A 15679-nucleotide genomic window follows, 5' to 3' on the forward strand; every position below is an offset into this window, starting at 1 on the left:
AACTAAAGCTCTATTCACTCTTCTATGTCGCTCTCAAAGAAATTAAAGGAGGCACATGGGAAAGATAACACTTGAACTGGCTTTGAAAGATAAATGGGAATTTGCTTGGCATGCAGTAGGGAAAGGCCTTCAAAGCAGAGAGAACACTAGGAGCAATGATAGAAACCATGGGTATGCACTTGGGAGAACTAGCTCTGTATTCTGAGGAGCATCAGCAGAATTTTTATAATTGGGATGGTGTGGACACCATGGCTGCGAATCTTGTCAGGAGATTTTACAAGTCTTAGTGAGTATGTCTCTGGCACACACGCTGGAGACCTGAGCTGTCCAAAATGGTAGCCAGAGGATGCCTCTGGGGCCATTTAAATATAAACTAATCAAGATTAAAGTAAAAAATTAGTGCGTCAGATGCACTGGCTGCATTACAGGTGCTCAGTAGCCACAGGGGGCCAGTGGCTACCATACTGGATAGCACAAATATACAACATATGCATTGCAGAGAGTCCTGTGACATAGCATTGTTATAGACAGTTACCACATGACTAGATAGAGGACCCTAGCAGAACATTTACATAGGAGAGAATAGTGAATAAAAAAGAGCCTAGAATTTCCAAACTGCAAGTGTTTTTAAAAACAGAGTGGAGAACAGTTATTGAACATTCTAATCTAATCAAGTAAAAAAACGGTCAGTTAGGTTTTTATTTTTCTCTATAGATGAAAAATTTAATTTAAATTTATTTAAAATTCAATTTATTTGGCTTGGATAGATATACAAAGCCAAAAGCTTCAGAAGTCTTGGAATACCTTTCCATGGTTACAGATTAAAAATTACTTAATGTGCCTCTCTACCCCACCCATTAACCTGGCACAACAAAGCAAATGGAATCAGAATCTTGGAATAGCCAATCCCTAATCTAGGCTCTGAACCATTTAGACTGATTTTTCATCAGGTAAAGAATTGACTTGATTTAATATGGATCTATAATCATCTTTATATTTACAGAAATTTACATCTTGGCTCTTCTCACTTTATAATAACTTTATATAAATTCTCAAAGCATCCCCAGGAGGTTGGCTCTATTTCTTCAGATACAGAAATAAGAGTGAAGAAGACTTTGTCCAATATCATATAACCAGGAGGGTTAGAGTCAGATGCAGTCTCATTTTGACTCATAAGTCACATGCTCCTCAAACCACCTTTATAATAGGGATACTCTTTAACCTGGATAAAAAGAAATGGTAAACTCTTATGACCAAGATGAGAAGGGCTCAAATGAAAGTCAGGATAAGAGGCCTTATTGAAGTTCCTGTTTGGGGAGCAAAAGGTTGATCCTCAGAATCATTGCAAGTCATCCAAGTCCTCTCCTTCAGAGTATTAAGAGAGTAGCATGATGAAAGCCGTCTGCTGAAACTTGGTATTAACTTGATTTGCTCTACTGAGGAGCAGCTGGGTGAGAGAGCATGTTTGACGCTGGGAGTCTAAAGAAGTCTTACAGGTGAAAGATGACCTCTGCTTGGACTTTGAGGAAAAAAGATCTAAGGGAAGTGAATTAAGATGAATTTTGAAGACGAAATACACATCATTTGGCATAAGCATCCTTACTCTAACCATCACTCAGGCTTAAAACATTGGCCTTCCCAGTTCTATTCAGGATTGTTTTGTCCTCCTCTGGACTGTGGTATGTTGTTTACACCTGTATTATATATTCAATGATCAAACTTCATTTTCATAATTTTTGTGTGCCTTACACAAAATAGTGTTTCCATAAGTGTTTGCTGAACTGAAACGAATTATTCCTTGACCATGCTTTCTATCTTATTCACAGACTTGATAAATTACCAGTTCATGACATTTGTCAGACTCCCTAAATCTCTTTATCTGTTTCTAAGCCCCACTTCTACTTACCTTCCCACCAGTCTAGTTCAAGCACCAGCCACCTATTTTGTGGACATTTCAATAGTTTATTTTGTTTTGTTTTTCCTCCAGTCCTTCGATCTTCTAATCCAACCTGCACAAAATATCTAGATTACCCCTCTTCGAATATTAGTTACAATTTCACTGTTTTTCGGTGGCTTTCCATAATCTCTGAATTAAGTGCAAATCCTTAACTTGCTATTCAAATCTTTTCATATATAATTAGAACATAACTTTTCTACAGCACTAAGGAAAGTTTTACACTTGATCTTAGCCAAAAGGCCGAGAAGCGATTCTAAGGAAAGTTTTAAAAGAAGTGAGTTAAGTTCTTAAGAATTGCTTATTGATGTGTTTAGATGGCTTTGAGACTCAAAAGATTTTAAAGACATGAAGCAACATAAGAAATGACTTGAAAACAAAATCAATTATATAATCAACTGCTTGACCATTTGATTAGTCCACAGATGCTACAGAAGTTCACTGAAACCTTGGGTCATTAGATATATAACTTCACTGGAGAAGCTGAGTCATTTGGGATCCTGTATCATTTATTTATTTATTTAGACTGAATTTCTCCCTGTTTTTCTAACAAATTATAAGATTTTAGAGTAATGGGCTCTATTTTGTCAGTATTAAAAATATTTCCTCTGGCAGAAGAATTCTTATAAATAGATACTTGTGCTTAAATGTCATTATTTTAAGTGTTATTGGGTTCTTTCCCAGAACTTTGAAAATATATATATATATATCTAAGCTATTTCTTCTAATCGGCTTCTACTATAAACTCTTAGCTTGAATCATATTGGAATGATTTGAAGAAAAGTAGAATTCAGCAGATATAGCATTTGAGTATCTATCATAAAATTTAAGTTTCGAACAGGGTATGGCATGGCATTGTCCAAGCTCAACTTATAATAAATAGCGTTTGTCAATTATATAGTAATATAGGCTCAAAAGTGCTATTTTATGTGTGATAGATTTTTCTGTATCTTTAGCTGCTCTATTTTGTTTCTACTTAAAGATGTTCGTATTTCTTTCTCTCTTATATGATCTTCTGGATGAAAGGAATGTAGAGTGTTATACACAATAGTAAAAATATCAGATGCCTTAAAATAATACTTCTAATTTTCCAGGACTTTTCAAAAATGGAGGATGAAAATTGGCTAGTTGTACCTTTTTGGTGACTTGATTTGTTATTTTTCTTGATGACTATTTTAACTAATTAATTCAGCAAGGCAACTTGTTTCTACTACCATGAAATGGCCAATACCTCAGCTACTAGTGTTCAACTAATATTTATTATTAGTCTGTAAATAGAGCTCTGTGAACCTATACTTACTACTTTTTATTTACTTAAACTTTATTTACTTTTGCATTCCTAAGCAAAATGAATAAAAATTTTTATACATATGATTTCATTTCCTTACTCCAGTACTCATTCCAGTTTCTAAGGGCCTTCTGATTTACAGGCTCTTAAAATTTTTTCCCTTTCCAATTTGAATTTAAGTAATTAGCTTCTCCCTAATTTGGTACCTCAACTTGAAAACTAGTGTGTTTGATTTGGCATTAGATTGGGCATCTTATTTTGGATGAGAACACACACCTTTGGTTTTAGATGATCACAGAAGTGTTTGTCGAGCAGCATCTTTGTAGCTTTGAGGAACCTGGAAAACAACTTTTCTACTAAGATGATGATTCTACTTGACAGTCACTTTAACTACAGTTATGTCTTGGCTGTACCAATTCCAGTTTAAACAACTAGACTCTGAACCTGTTTTTGTTCTGATTAAGACGTTTATTTATATGTTCGGGAATACAGAGACACAACCTGTTAACAGCTGTAAATTTGGTTGATTAAGCTCTGTGTAGACAAATTTACTAGGGGGAACTGTTCCCTAAAAATTCCAGGTCACTTACATATGAAGGTAGTCTGGCTATTTCTCACCAGTTTCCATCATTTTCTGCCAAGAATAATAAACATTTTCTTGCAAAGGATCGACACTAGAGGTTAGGAGTGGTCGGTGTTTTATCAGTCACACTGGGCTGCTGTGAATCTCAATAAATAAACATAGAGCTATCTATGGAGAGGCCTGGAAATGCAGTTGGGCCCTAGAGAGATCATTTCTTTCAGACATTCTTCCAGGCCTCTTCAGCGTAGGTGAATGTCAATTAGGAGTAGACATTTATTATAATGGAAATTACGGATGTTTGGGTCTACATTTTCACTTACCACCAGGCCAGGGAAGCTTGTGGTTTTAGTGAATAATAATGGGCTAGAGCCAGAAATGATGTTTTCCTAATTTAGTATAACTGTAGATGCCATTATAAGTATTACAAGAAAAATGAGTTTATTAATTTAAACTTGTAGTATTCAGCATTTCCCACTGGCGGTCTGTCAGGCAAACTATGGCCCAGGGGCTACCCCACAGAATGTGTTTGTTGGAGCACAAGCTAGAATGGTTTTACATTTTTAAAGGGCTGTAACGAACAACCAAAGAAGAATACACAACAAAAGCTATCTATAGCCTTCAAAGACTAAAATGTTTATTATCTGGCCCATTGAGAAACAGTTTGCCAACTCCTGCTTTTATAGATTAGCAATAGTCGTGATGATGATCCATTATGAAGATCCAAAAAGTACCATCTGAATCAACAAAGCAAGATGAAAATATGGTTGGTTGGTTTGTTTGTTTTAGGGCCACACCTGTAGCATATGGAAGTTCCCAAGCTAGGGGTTGAATTAGAGCTGCAGCTTCCAGTCTACACCACAGCCACAGCAACGCTGGATCCTTAACCCACTGACCAAGGCCAGGATCGAACCCATATCCTCATGGATGCTAGTCAGGTTCATTACTGTTGAGCCACAATGAGAACTCCTGGAAAATATGTTTTTCATAGTTTTAGTTTTAGGGTAGTTTATTTCTGACTTGCACATGATATGTAAATAGAGGTCATACCAGTATACATATAGGGCTGTTAGGAGCATTGAATCATGGCTCTTTCCGTGCCTTGTACAAGGAAGATAACTAGATAACTGTTAGCTATTGCTATTATTATAATAATGTGTTGGGAGTTCCCGTCGTGATTCAGCAGTTAACGAACCTGACTGGCATCTGTGAAGATGCAGGTTTGATCCCTGGTCTCTTTGAGTGGGTTAAGGATCCAGTGTTGCTGTGAGCTGTGGTGTGGGTCGCAGACGTGGCTCGGATGCCGCATTGCTGTGGGCCTGGCTTAGGCTGGTGGCTACAGCTCCAGTTGCACCCCTAGTCTGGGAACCTCCATGTGCCATGGGTGCAGCCCTAAAAGGGCAGACAAAATAAATAAATAAATAAAAAATAATAGTAATAATAATAATAATGTGTTGTTTCTACTTTTTATTTTATGAATCTCTGTTGTGTTTTATCTGGGGCCTGTTTGCTTGATATTTAATTTTGTAAGCCACTTTAAAAGCTTTTTTTTTTAAGGGCCACACCCACGCCATATGGAAGTTCCCAGGCTAGGGGTTGAATCCGAGCTGTAGCTGTCAGCCTACTCCACAGGCGCAGCAATGTGGGATCAGAGCCATGTCTGTGACCTGTACCACAGCTCACAGCAACGCCAGCTGCTTAACCGACTGAGCGAGGCCAGGGATCAAACGTGCGCCCTCTTGGATCTTAGTCGTGATGATGATCCATTATGAAGATCCAAAAAGTACCATCTGAATCAACTGAGCCACGCAGGGAACTCCACTTTAAAAGCTTTTTGATTTTAGTTGGAATGCAAAACTTGTGTAGCTGTTCCTAATGGCTGTGTAACAAATTACTTCAAAGTTTAGTGGTATGAAACAATGGGTTTTTATACTCACAGATTTTTGTGGGTCAGGAGTTTGGACAGGGCACAGCAAGGATGGCTTCCCTCTCTGTTCCACAGTATCTGAAGCTGAACAGTCAAAGGTTGGGAACTGGAGTCATCTGAAGCCTCGTTCATTCTGGTAGTTGTTGCTGACTGTTGGCGAAGAAGACCCCCGTACCTCTCCATATGGGTCCCTCCTTGTGATCTCTCCAGATGGACTAGTTTGGGCTTCCTTAAGTGGGCTATCTCGGTTCTCCAGAACATGCATTCTGAAAAGAGAGAGCCAGGCAATAACTGTATCCTCTCTATGACATAGCCTGGGAAATCACAGAACATCATTTGTTTCCTGCTTTGTTGCTGTGGCTGTGGTGTAGGCTGGCAGCTGTAGCTCAGATTTGACTCCTTGCCTGGGAACCTCCATATGCTGCGGGTGTGGCCCTAAAAAGCCCAAAATAAATAAATAAAAATAAAAATATTCCAAAAACATACTTCTTTTTCTTATATAGGAATGGGTTTAAGAGAGGCATAGTTTCTAATGAGTAATTTCTTAAATGAGTGCAATGGTCAAGCCTCTCAGATTCCATCCTTACATTTTTTTATCTTATTTTATCCATTTTATTTTATTTTATTTTATTTTGTTATCTTTTTAGGGATGCACCCACAGTTCCCAGGCTAGGAGTTGAATTGGAGCTGTAGCTGCTGGCCTACACCACAGCCACAGCTGCCTTTGTGACCTAAACCACAGTTCCCAGCAACACTGGATCCTTAACCCACTGAGCGAGGGATCAAACCTGCATCCTCATGGATGCTAGTCAGATTTGCTTCCCCTGAGCCACAACGGGAACTCCCCTCCTTACATAGTTTTAGAACTGGTCTTTGTTAAATGCAAGTTGAAATTTCTTCATGAAATAGTTTGCAAATGAATCATTAAGTATGAATAATAATGTTTGACTTCAATCTTGGACTGATTTACCAAACTTGATTATTAGATGGATTCTGTGTCCTTTTATGAAAATAAATACTATATCTTGGTCTAGATGTGATAATCCTACCTGATTGTTATTGTATTCATTGCTATTGAACTCATAACCCCTGTTGGTAAGGTTAGTGATCTTTCAGTCTCCATTGTTATGAAGATATTTTATTAGGGACAAAGATTCCCTCTCCCTCTTTTCTTTTTCTTCTTTCTTTCTTTTCTCACTGACAGTATGAATATTTTTTTGGTTTTATGGGTTTGTTTGTTTTTGTAAACATCTGTTGATTTTTGCCTTGGAAATTTAGCAGTCTCTGACCAATTTGTTTACAGCTTTTCAATCTGTCTTGTCCCTCAGAATTCAGTAGTGCTGTTTTAAGAGTGGGCCAAAGTGACTTTCACTCCTAGTTTCTGTACATATAAATATACAACAAATATAAAGTATTCAGAGAAGATAAGGGTAGCCTTGCTAGATTATCCAAAATTCAAATAAAGTGTTTAACTTTTTGGGAGGAATATTTAAATAACTTTCTCATGGGAAAATTGGGGGTCTTCTTTTAAAACAGATATTTGATTAGGGGTTCATGTAAAAATTGGCATATCAAAGTTACCAAATCTAAGACTCACTTGTTTTACTTTTTAAATATATTGATCTAGGAGAGAGACCAGTACTACTCTGAAGGTGAATGAACTGACTATATTGATTGGAATATGTAATATAGAAGCATGTTTTTATTTATTTTATTTATTTATTATACTTAAAAATAGTATTAGAACAAGTGTACAAAGGAACTGTCCTGCAGCTCAGTCATTTATTTGAGAGGTGGTATGGTGTAGTGGCAAAGAACAGGGGCCCCTAGGGTTAGACTGACTGGGGTTTATATTCCAGCTCCCCTGCCATCAGTGTGATCTTGTTCTAGTTACTTAATCACTTTGTGACTCAGTTTCATTCTTGGATGTAATGGCTGAGTTCTCTCATCAGTGAAACCAGCACCTACCTCATAGTGTTGTTACAAAAATTAAAATTAAGTGATTTAATATAGGTGAAGTGTTTAGGTTAGGGCTTAGCACATTGTAAGCATATAAATGTCAGCTCTTGTTCATTAGTCCATTCTTTCACTCACTTACTCATTAAAGAAACATTTATTGTGGTGCAACCACTATGGAAAACAGTATGGAGGTACCTCAGAAAACTAAATATAGAACTACCACATGACTCAGCAATCCCAATCTTGGGCATATATCCAGACAAAACTTCCCTTGAAAAAGACACATGCAACCATGTATGTTCATTGCAGCACTATTCACAATAGCCAAGACATGGAAACTATCTAAATGTCCATCAACAGATGAATGGATTAAGAAGATGTGGTATAGATACACAATGGAACACTACTTAGCCATAAAAAAGAACAAAATAATGCCATTTGCAGCAACATGGATGGAACTAGAGACTCTCATAGTAAGTGAAATACATCAGAAAGAGAAAGGCAAATACCATGTGATATCACTTATATCTGGAATCTAATATATGGCACAAATAAACCTTTCTACAGAAAGTCATGGACTTGGAGAACAGACTTGTGGTTGCCAAGGGGAATCTGGGGTTAACAGATGTACACTATTGCCTTTGGAATGGATAAGCAGTGAGATCCTGATGTATAGCACTGAGAACTATATCTGGTCACTTATGATGGAGCCTGATGTAGGATAAAGTGAGAAAAAGAATGTATATGTGTGACTGGGTCAATTTGCTGTGCAGTAGAAAATTGACAGAACACTGTAAACGGACTATAATGGAAAAAAATAAAATCATTAAAAAGAAACATTTATTGAATATCTACTATGATGGGGATTCAAAGACAGATAAAGCTCTGCCCTGAAGGTATGAGTAGTATGGTTGGGCAGAGCTATTTAATAGTCATTTTACTGTGAACTGGGGATTGCACTTGCCATCTGCCTCTACGTGGATTGACTCATAAGCCACTGCAGCTGCTGACCCTCAGCACCGTGGGAAAGGAGTTCAGGGTAGAGATCAGGAGGGAGGCTCTCTGTGCTCTGGGAAAACTGGCAGAACAGGGCTTCAGATAGTGAAATACTTTTCAGGAGAAGATTTTATGAGCCCAATTCTTGCAGCTCCTCATATCTAGAAAGGCACTAAAATCCTTCATGGTGACATTTACTCCTTGTGATTGGCAGTAGCCTTCTGTAAAATATGTGCTTGTACCTCACCCTTCACCAAAATCACATATATACTGACATTCCCACTTACCTCATTGCAGCAGGATTTCAGAGCTATCTGAAAGGCTGCCTCCTGGGCTATAGTCCTCATTTTGCCCCAAATAAAACTTAACTCTCAACTTTTAGGTTGTGTATGTTTTTTAAGTCAACAATAACATAGGATGAGGGGAGTGATATATTATAAAAGTCCTATGAGGAGTTCCCCTTGTGGCTCTGTGGGTTAAGAACCCAACATAGTGTCCATGAGGGTGTGGGTTCAGATCCCTGGCATCACTTAGTGGGTTAAGGATCCCGCATTGCCCAAGGTGCGGTGTAGATTGCAGATGCAGCTCCCATCTGGTGTTACTGTGGCTGTGGCATAGGCTGGCACTGTGGCTCGGATTCGATCCCCTAGCTTGGGAACTTCCGTGTGCTGCCGATGTAGCTGTAAACAAATAAATAAATAAAAATGAAAGTCCTATGAAAAGGAAGTGGGTGGAGTTTTTGGTACCCCTAATCATTTCACTTTTCTTTTCTTTTTTTTTTCCGGCCTCACCCATAGCATGTGGTAATTCCTTAGCCAGGGATCAGATCAAACTGCTGCACTAGCAGTGCAGGATCCTTAACCTGCTGAGCCGGAAGACAACTTCTCATTTCACTTTTCTAGGATACTATTTATTCATTTGAAAATGTTCTCTTTTGTGGACCTTTTAAAATTCTTCAGGACATAATCTCTCCTTTCTTTGCATCCCTGTATCATTTTAACTTATGGTATTTATCATTTATCATGTTAGATCATTATTTGTTCATATCTTCTTTAGTTGAAGATGTCCACATTTCTGTGTCACTGACAGTCACTCAACATAGTACTCTTCAAAAATATGTATAAACACCAGTGGCTCAAGTAGCAAAACTGATTAAAAAGCTTAGATGTTAGCCTCTGCTTCCATCTTTCTGAGGGCTTTTTAAAAGTGTAGATAAGTAGAAAAATACATAGTTTGAGGGTGAAATAAGATACACGTACAGCTCACCATCTGAATAATCAGGCTAATTCTCTGGATTCTCTAAGAGGGTAAAAAGCCCCATTTGTACCATTTTCCAGTTTCCATGGTATGAATACTCCCACTATGGCCAAATTCATGCTACAGTAGGACATCACTGAATGTTGATGGGAAGAGATGTACAGTGGAATACCATTATATAGTAGGATCCCTACCATGTAGATATAAGTAACTTTGAGTAAAGATAGTAGTAAATGATGAATTTTGAGTATTTGCTTTACTTAAACTTTATTTAATTCTGCATTTATAAAATTTAATTTTTAATGGTATCTGTATTTAACAACTGGTTTAGAAATTGCTGAACATTTAACAGTAAGCACTTGTGAACTTTTACAAGATGAGTCTACCTTGTCTCTTTAAGCAGGTCCTGCTATTTACGGATTATAAGACTTTGGCTAGTAATTTCACTGCTAGAATTTATGCTAAGGAAATTATCTGTGAATCAGAAAAAGCACAAAGAGGTTCTCTTGACATTATTAGCATAACAAAAAGCAACCTAATGGTTTAAAGTGAATTGTGGCTAAGTAAATTTATTGGAATGTTTTCTGGAATTAAAAGCAATTTCTTTGAAGGCTTTATAACAGCATGGGAAAATGCAACATGTTTAAGTGAAAAAGAAAAGAAAGAATGCTGAATATCTAATTTATATAGAATGATCCAGTATTTTTTAAAATATAAAGGTATGCTAATTAGAAGGAAATGTTAGTGATGAAGACATGGCTGGGTTCTTTTCTTTATCCTTCATTTTACAGATGTACAGCAAGAGCATATTTTGTATTTATAATGAAAACATAATATCATTTTTGTCACGAAACCAAATTCTAAATAATACCTCTAATTTTTTGTTGAATTAAAAGTCATTATCAAGATAGATTTCTTTTTTAGAAATTAAATATTTTCTTCTAACAACAAAGAGAACAAATTGAATTTAGTTTTTATAGATCAAGATTGGATTTGTTTCTCCCCCTAGATTTTATGTACCGACTATCATAGATTTCCATGGAAGATTTTAGATTTTTGTACAAGTGTCTTACATTAAAAATTTTAACTTTAGAATTACTTATTTACAAAGCTGCGTAATAATTAAATAGCTATGACTTTAGGAGAATTGAAGATATATTGCTCCAAAATGATGTTGAGTCCTGTGGGCCCACATTCCTGTCTAAACTATGCATTGTTAAAAATTTATTTGATCTTGTATAGCTCTTCTTTTGTAAAAGAATTTCTCAGACTTTTTCAAATTATTTTTCTGTATAAACAGATAATCTAATTTCACACTTTGAGAAAATAGTTTTAACTGTCCCTTTTTAGTCAATAACTGGTTAACTCCAGTAGACAATTTAGAAAAGCTAAGCTTCTGTGTAATTTTTTTCCCCTAAAGATTAAGGTGTGATGAAATAAATCACCTGTGACATACCTTGTAGAAAGAGAATGCTTTTTTGGTGACTTTTTAAAGTACTAATTTAAACGTCAAGGCAAGTTCTCTTAAGGTTTTACCTTTGTTCCAAGGTTTTAATGTAGAGACCACTTTATTTACTTGATTTGGATGGGTTTCAACAAGGATTTGGTTTAATTCTCTATATTTTTATGGGGGAGAAATTGAAGCATTTCATGATCTCTTGAATTCAGTGATCTCTCCCTCCTAGAAACTCCTAGTTCTTCGTATTTCTGTGTTTTTGTCATGTGCTATTATTAACCTTTTGAATTATCCAGCTTTTTATTTGTCTGGATTATCTTTCTAAAATACCATAAACTCCTTGATGTGGAGACCGGTGGGTCATGTTGTCTGATAGGTAGTGAACTTTAGAATAAGAAAATCTGACTTTTCACTTACCACCTACGGGAACTTGAGTAATTATTTGGGGGGCCTGAGCCTCTTATCTCTGAAGTGAATATAGTAATCTCTAGCTTGTGGGGTTCCTGAGAGGATAAGAGGTAAAGTATGGAATGTTCCTGGCATGTAGTAGGTATTCAATAAAGGATTAGTTATTAGGTGTTCAGTAATAATTAGTGAATGGCGGTATATTAGTCTGCTTGGGCTGCTGTATATAACAAAACACCAGAGACTGGGTGCTTAAAGACCAGAGATTTATTCTCTCACAGTTCTGGAGGCTTAAAGGTCAAGGATCAAGGTGCTGCCCAATTTAGTTCCTTTTCCTGGTTTGCATATGGCCTTAACATGGTAAGGGCTGGGAGGAGAAAGCAAGAGAGGGGGCTGGGGGAGGCGCAGTGGAGCAGAAGCAAGGTCTTTGGTGTCTCTTATATGGGCACTCATTCCATCATGAGGACCACACCTTCATGACCTCATCTAACGCAAATGCCTCTTAAAGGCCCCATCTCCAAACACCGTCACATGGGGGATTAGGGCTTCCACATACACAGTTTGGATTGATACAGTTCAGTCCACAGCAGACTTCTTCAGGGAAATTTGGATTACTGAAACAGCCATTAAACACAAACAAAATTTTAAACATAGTCAAAACAGTTTTGAGCAGTTGGCAGCCAGATTGTAGAGGAGCCTTGCAAGGAAACCAAAAAGGAGTCGGGGGGAAAAAAGATGGGAACAAATTCTACAAAATATTCAGTAGAGAAAAAAAGTTTCAGAAAGTTGGCAGGGTTGACACTGGCAGACTCTCTAGAGAGCTCAAGTGGGAAGAAAACTGAGAATTAGTCATCTTGGTATTCAGTCATCTTTATTATTTATCAGTTTCTATTGGTATTCTTTTTTTTAATAAATTTCATTGGAATATATTTGACTTAGAAAGTCATGTTAGTTTCAGAAGTAAATCAGCATATATATGCATATGTATAACTTTTCCATATAGGTTATTACACAGTATTGAGTGGATGTATTGGTATTCTTTTTAATGACAAAGGTATAGGGCTGAATATAAGACATGTTGGAAGGAAAACAATTTAGAAGGTAATTGTATCAGTTACAACTGGGCTGACTGCATATAACAAAAAAAGATGTCTGTTTTATTGCTCCCTCCTACCTAGCATGTCTCCTCATGGTCCAAGCTACACTAGGGCTTTGGCCATTGAATGAGAAGAAGACAAGAAAAGAAGTGTGCCCCCTCCCTTCAGAGGTACTTCTGGGAAGTTGCACATGGCACTTCCTCTTTGGCTAAACTTTAGTCACATGGCCATAACTCCAGGAGCAGCCACCAGGAAATACTGCCTTTCAGTTGGGCATCAATGTACCCAGCTAAGAACTGGGGTTCTTGTTACTAGGAATAAGGGGATAATAGGCAGTAGGGGAAGATTAGCTTTTTATGCTGCAGTAATCCTTTTAATTTTCGAGTATTATAATATTTCTTAGGCAATTGATAATGAGTTGGCTTTTTCAAAAACATGTATTTCTAAATTATAAAAATATGTATTTCTAAAAAATATAGAAAATTTGAATTGCTTGAGATCATTCATGGAATATACTTTAGTTACTAGTCAGATCTAAGGAAGGTCATGAGCATGGCCTCTAATTCTATTTTTCTTTTTTAATGTTTGAAATATTTCTCTTTAAAAATCATTAAGATTACTTTCTAAAGTACACTAAAGATGTAGTTCCTTGAAGAAAAAAAAATCAGAAAATATTGAGGACTGAAATATAGAAAAGAAAACCACCTATAATTGCACTATCCACCATAAACATTTTTGGTGTATTTCTGTTCAGACTTTTTCTGTGTTTGCAAGTGAAATTTGTTGTTTTCACGTAATGGGTACAGAGTTTAAGTTTGGGAAGATGAAAAAGTTTCAGAGATGGATGGTAATGATGGTTGCACAACAGTGTGGATGTATTTAATGTCACTAATGTTCGCTTGAAAATAGTTAAAATGGTAAGTTTTATGTTATGCATATTTTACTGCAGTAAAAACATTTATTGTTTGCAAAAAATGAGATCATACTCAATATCTTATTTTATAACCTACTTTTTTATATTCAACAATGAAAAACACCTTTCCACATAAATAAATATATTTTTGCACCGTGATTTTTGTGGCTGAATATTTATTTTATCCTTTGGATGTATCACCTTTTATTGAGGGCAGTGCTAAAAGCAAATAAAAAGGAGTGTTAGCCCTTTTTCCTTTTTAAGTGGATTCACAGAGAGCTTTGTGATGCATGGCAGAGGACTTGGGGAAATAACCAGATGGTGGAAACTGAAAACCCCCCTGGGTCCTTAAACTGTGTCTGCCTTGTTCAAATGACTCTCTAAATAAACTGCTTCACTGTTCTGATGTCAACATGGCAGCTTTGCTTTCTTTTTCCAAGTTAAAAAAAAAAATTTTTTTTTTATTTGTCTAAAAGGATGTTTATTCCAGACTAGTGGTTTTCTTGGATTTCTGCCCTACTACGTTAATGTCTCATTAAAGGAATCAGGGCAGAAGAGAAGCATAGATGGAGAATATCACACCCTGAGAATTGGTGCCTTCACACAAGGATCAGATGCCAATGATGGCAGGCATGCCTGAAATTTCATGGTAAACCACTCTCAGGAAGATTCCTTCTGATTTAAAGTTTGGCTCTCCCCTGAGATGCTATTTTTTTCTACAGCTCCTCTGAGAGGAAGCTCATCATTTTCCCACACTTTGGTCACAGGGTCATTGTCTTCCTAAGCTCCCCCTACCCTTTTAGACCACTGTTTCTTCACCTGAGTAAAATACTCTGCTTCTTTGAGGATGCTTTTGCTCCTCAGCTAAATCAACTATTATTTCTCTTCTGTGCTATTATTGTTCCCCAGCCCCTCAACTTTACTCTCCATCTTCCTGTATTTGTGCCTTAGTTTTTCCCATTATTCTTCTTCCCATACCCTTCTCTCCCTCTCTCTCTTTTTGGCTGGGTCCACGGCATGTGGAAATGCCCCGGCCAGGAATTGAACCCACACTACAGCAGTGACAGTGCTGGATCCTTAACCTACTAGGCCACCAGGTTACTCCTCTTCACCTTTTTTTAAACCACATATTTGATACCCTTTTCTTTCCCTCTTCTGAAATTCAGATGTTTTCCACTCTGGCCATACTTTCATTTCCAGCTTATACACCAAATCTTCAGCCTTACGGGGACTTGCAATTAAATGGAGCATGTTCTTCACTCTCCTTTCTCTTCACTTTAGATTCCATGGGCCGTAACTCTTAATTTATCTCTTGTCAGCTTACTGAACTCCCGTGCCCTGCTATCAGTCATGTCTGCTTGGTAAATTCCCAACTGTGGGTGACTCCAAGCTTTTCCGGCAATGGCTCCTGAGCTGCTGAGTTCACTGGGAGAAAAATATAGAGTGAGGCCGATTAATGTCTCCATAAATACATGGCCCTCACCTCATCTGTCCTCTCAGCATCACCCAGCCATCTTGTTTCCTTCCCTAAAAAACTCTTTCCTTCATGTTCCATGACAGTATGCTTCACCTGGGCATCTCCTGCCAGCCTTAGCTCTATCTCCCTGAGTACCTACCTCATCAGAGCAGTTATCCTCAAACTCTCTCAGGCCCATTTCCCTCCTTAGCTTCCTCCATGAACGTATCACCGTGTGATATTGTTTGATGGCTTATTGTCTCTGTTCCTCTACATAAACTTAAGGGTCACGTGAACAGGTACCTTTCCTTACCTTTCTTTTTTTACTACTGTGACTCCAGTGCCTAGAAGAGTACCCAGTACACCGTGGGCACCCAAGCCAGTTTGTTCA

At 37.3% G+C, this 15679-nt stretch overlaps 1 protein-coding gene and 1 pseudogene across 33 annotated transcripts in view; one reads left to right on the top strand and one right to left on the bottom strand.

Moving 5' to 3' along the window:
* Nucleotides 1–15679, top strand: part of RAD51B (RAD51 paralog B) — a 790317-nt gene that overhangs the window by 152860 nt on the left and 621778 nt on the right. The window lies entirely within an intron of this gene.
* LOC146401814 (U2 spliceosomal RNA) lies at nt 2058–2209 on the bottom strand (annotated as a pseudogene).

Source organism: Sus scrofa, chromosome 7 (genome assembly GCF_054392235.1).
Source record: "Sus scrofa isolate SSC_HxYL_T2T_F1_AM1 chromosome 7, Sscrofa_HxYL_maternal_Yorkshire_Landrace_v2.0, whole genome shotgun sequence".
Taxonomy (NCBI): domain Eukaryota; kingdom Metazoa; phylum Chordata; class Mammalia; order Artiodactyla; family Suidae; genus Sus; species Sus scrofa.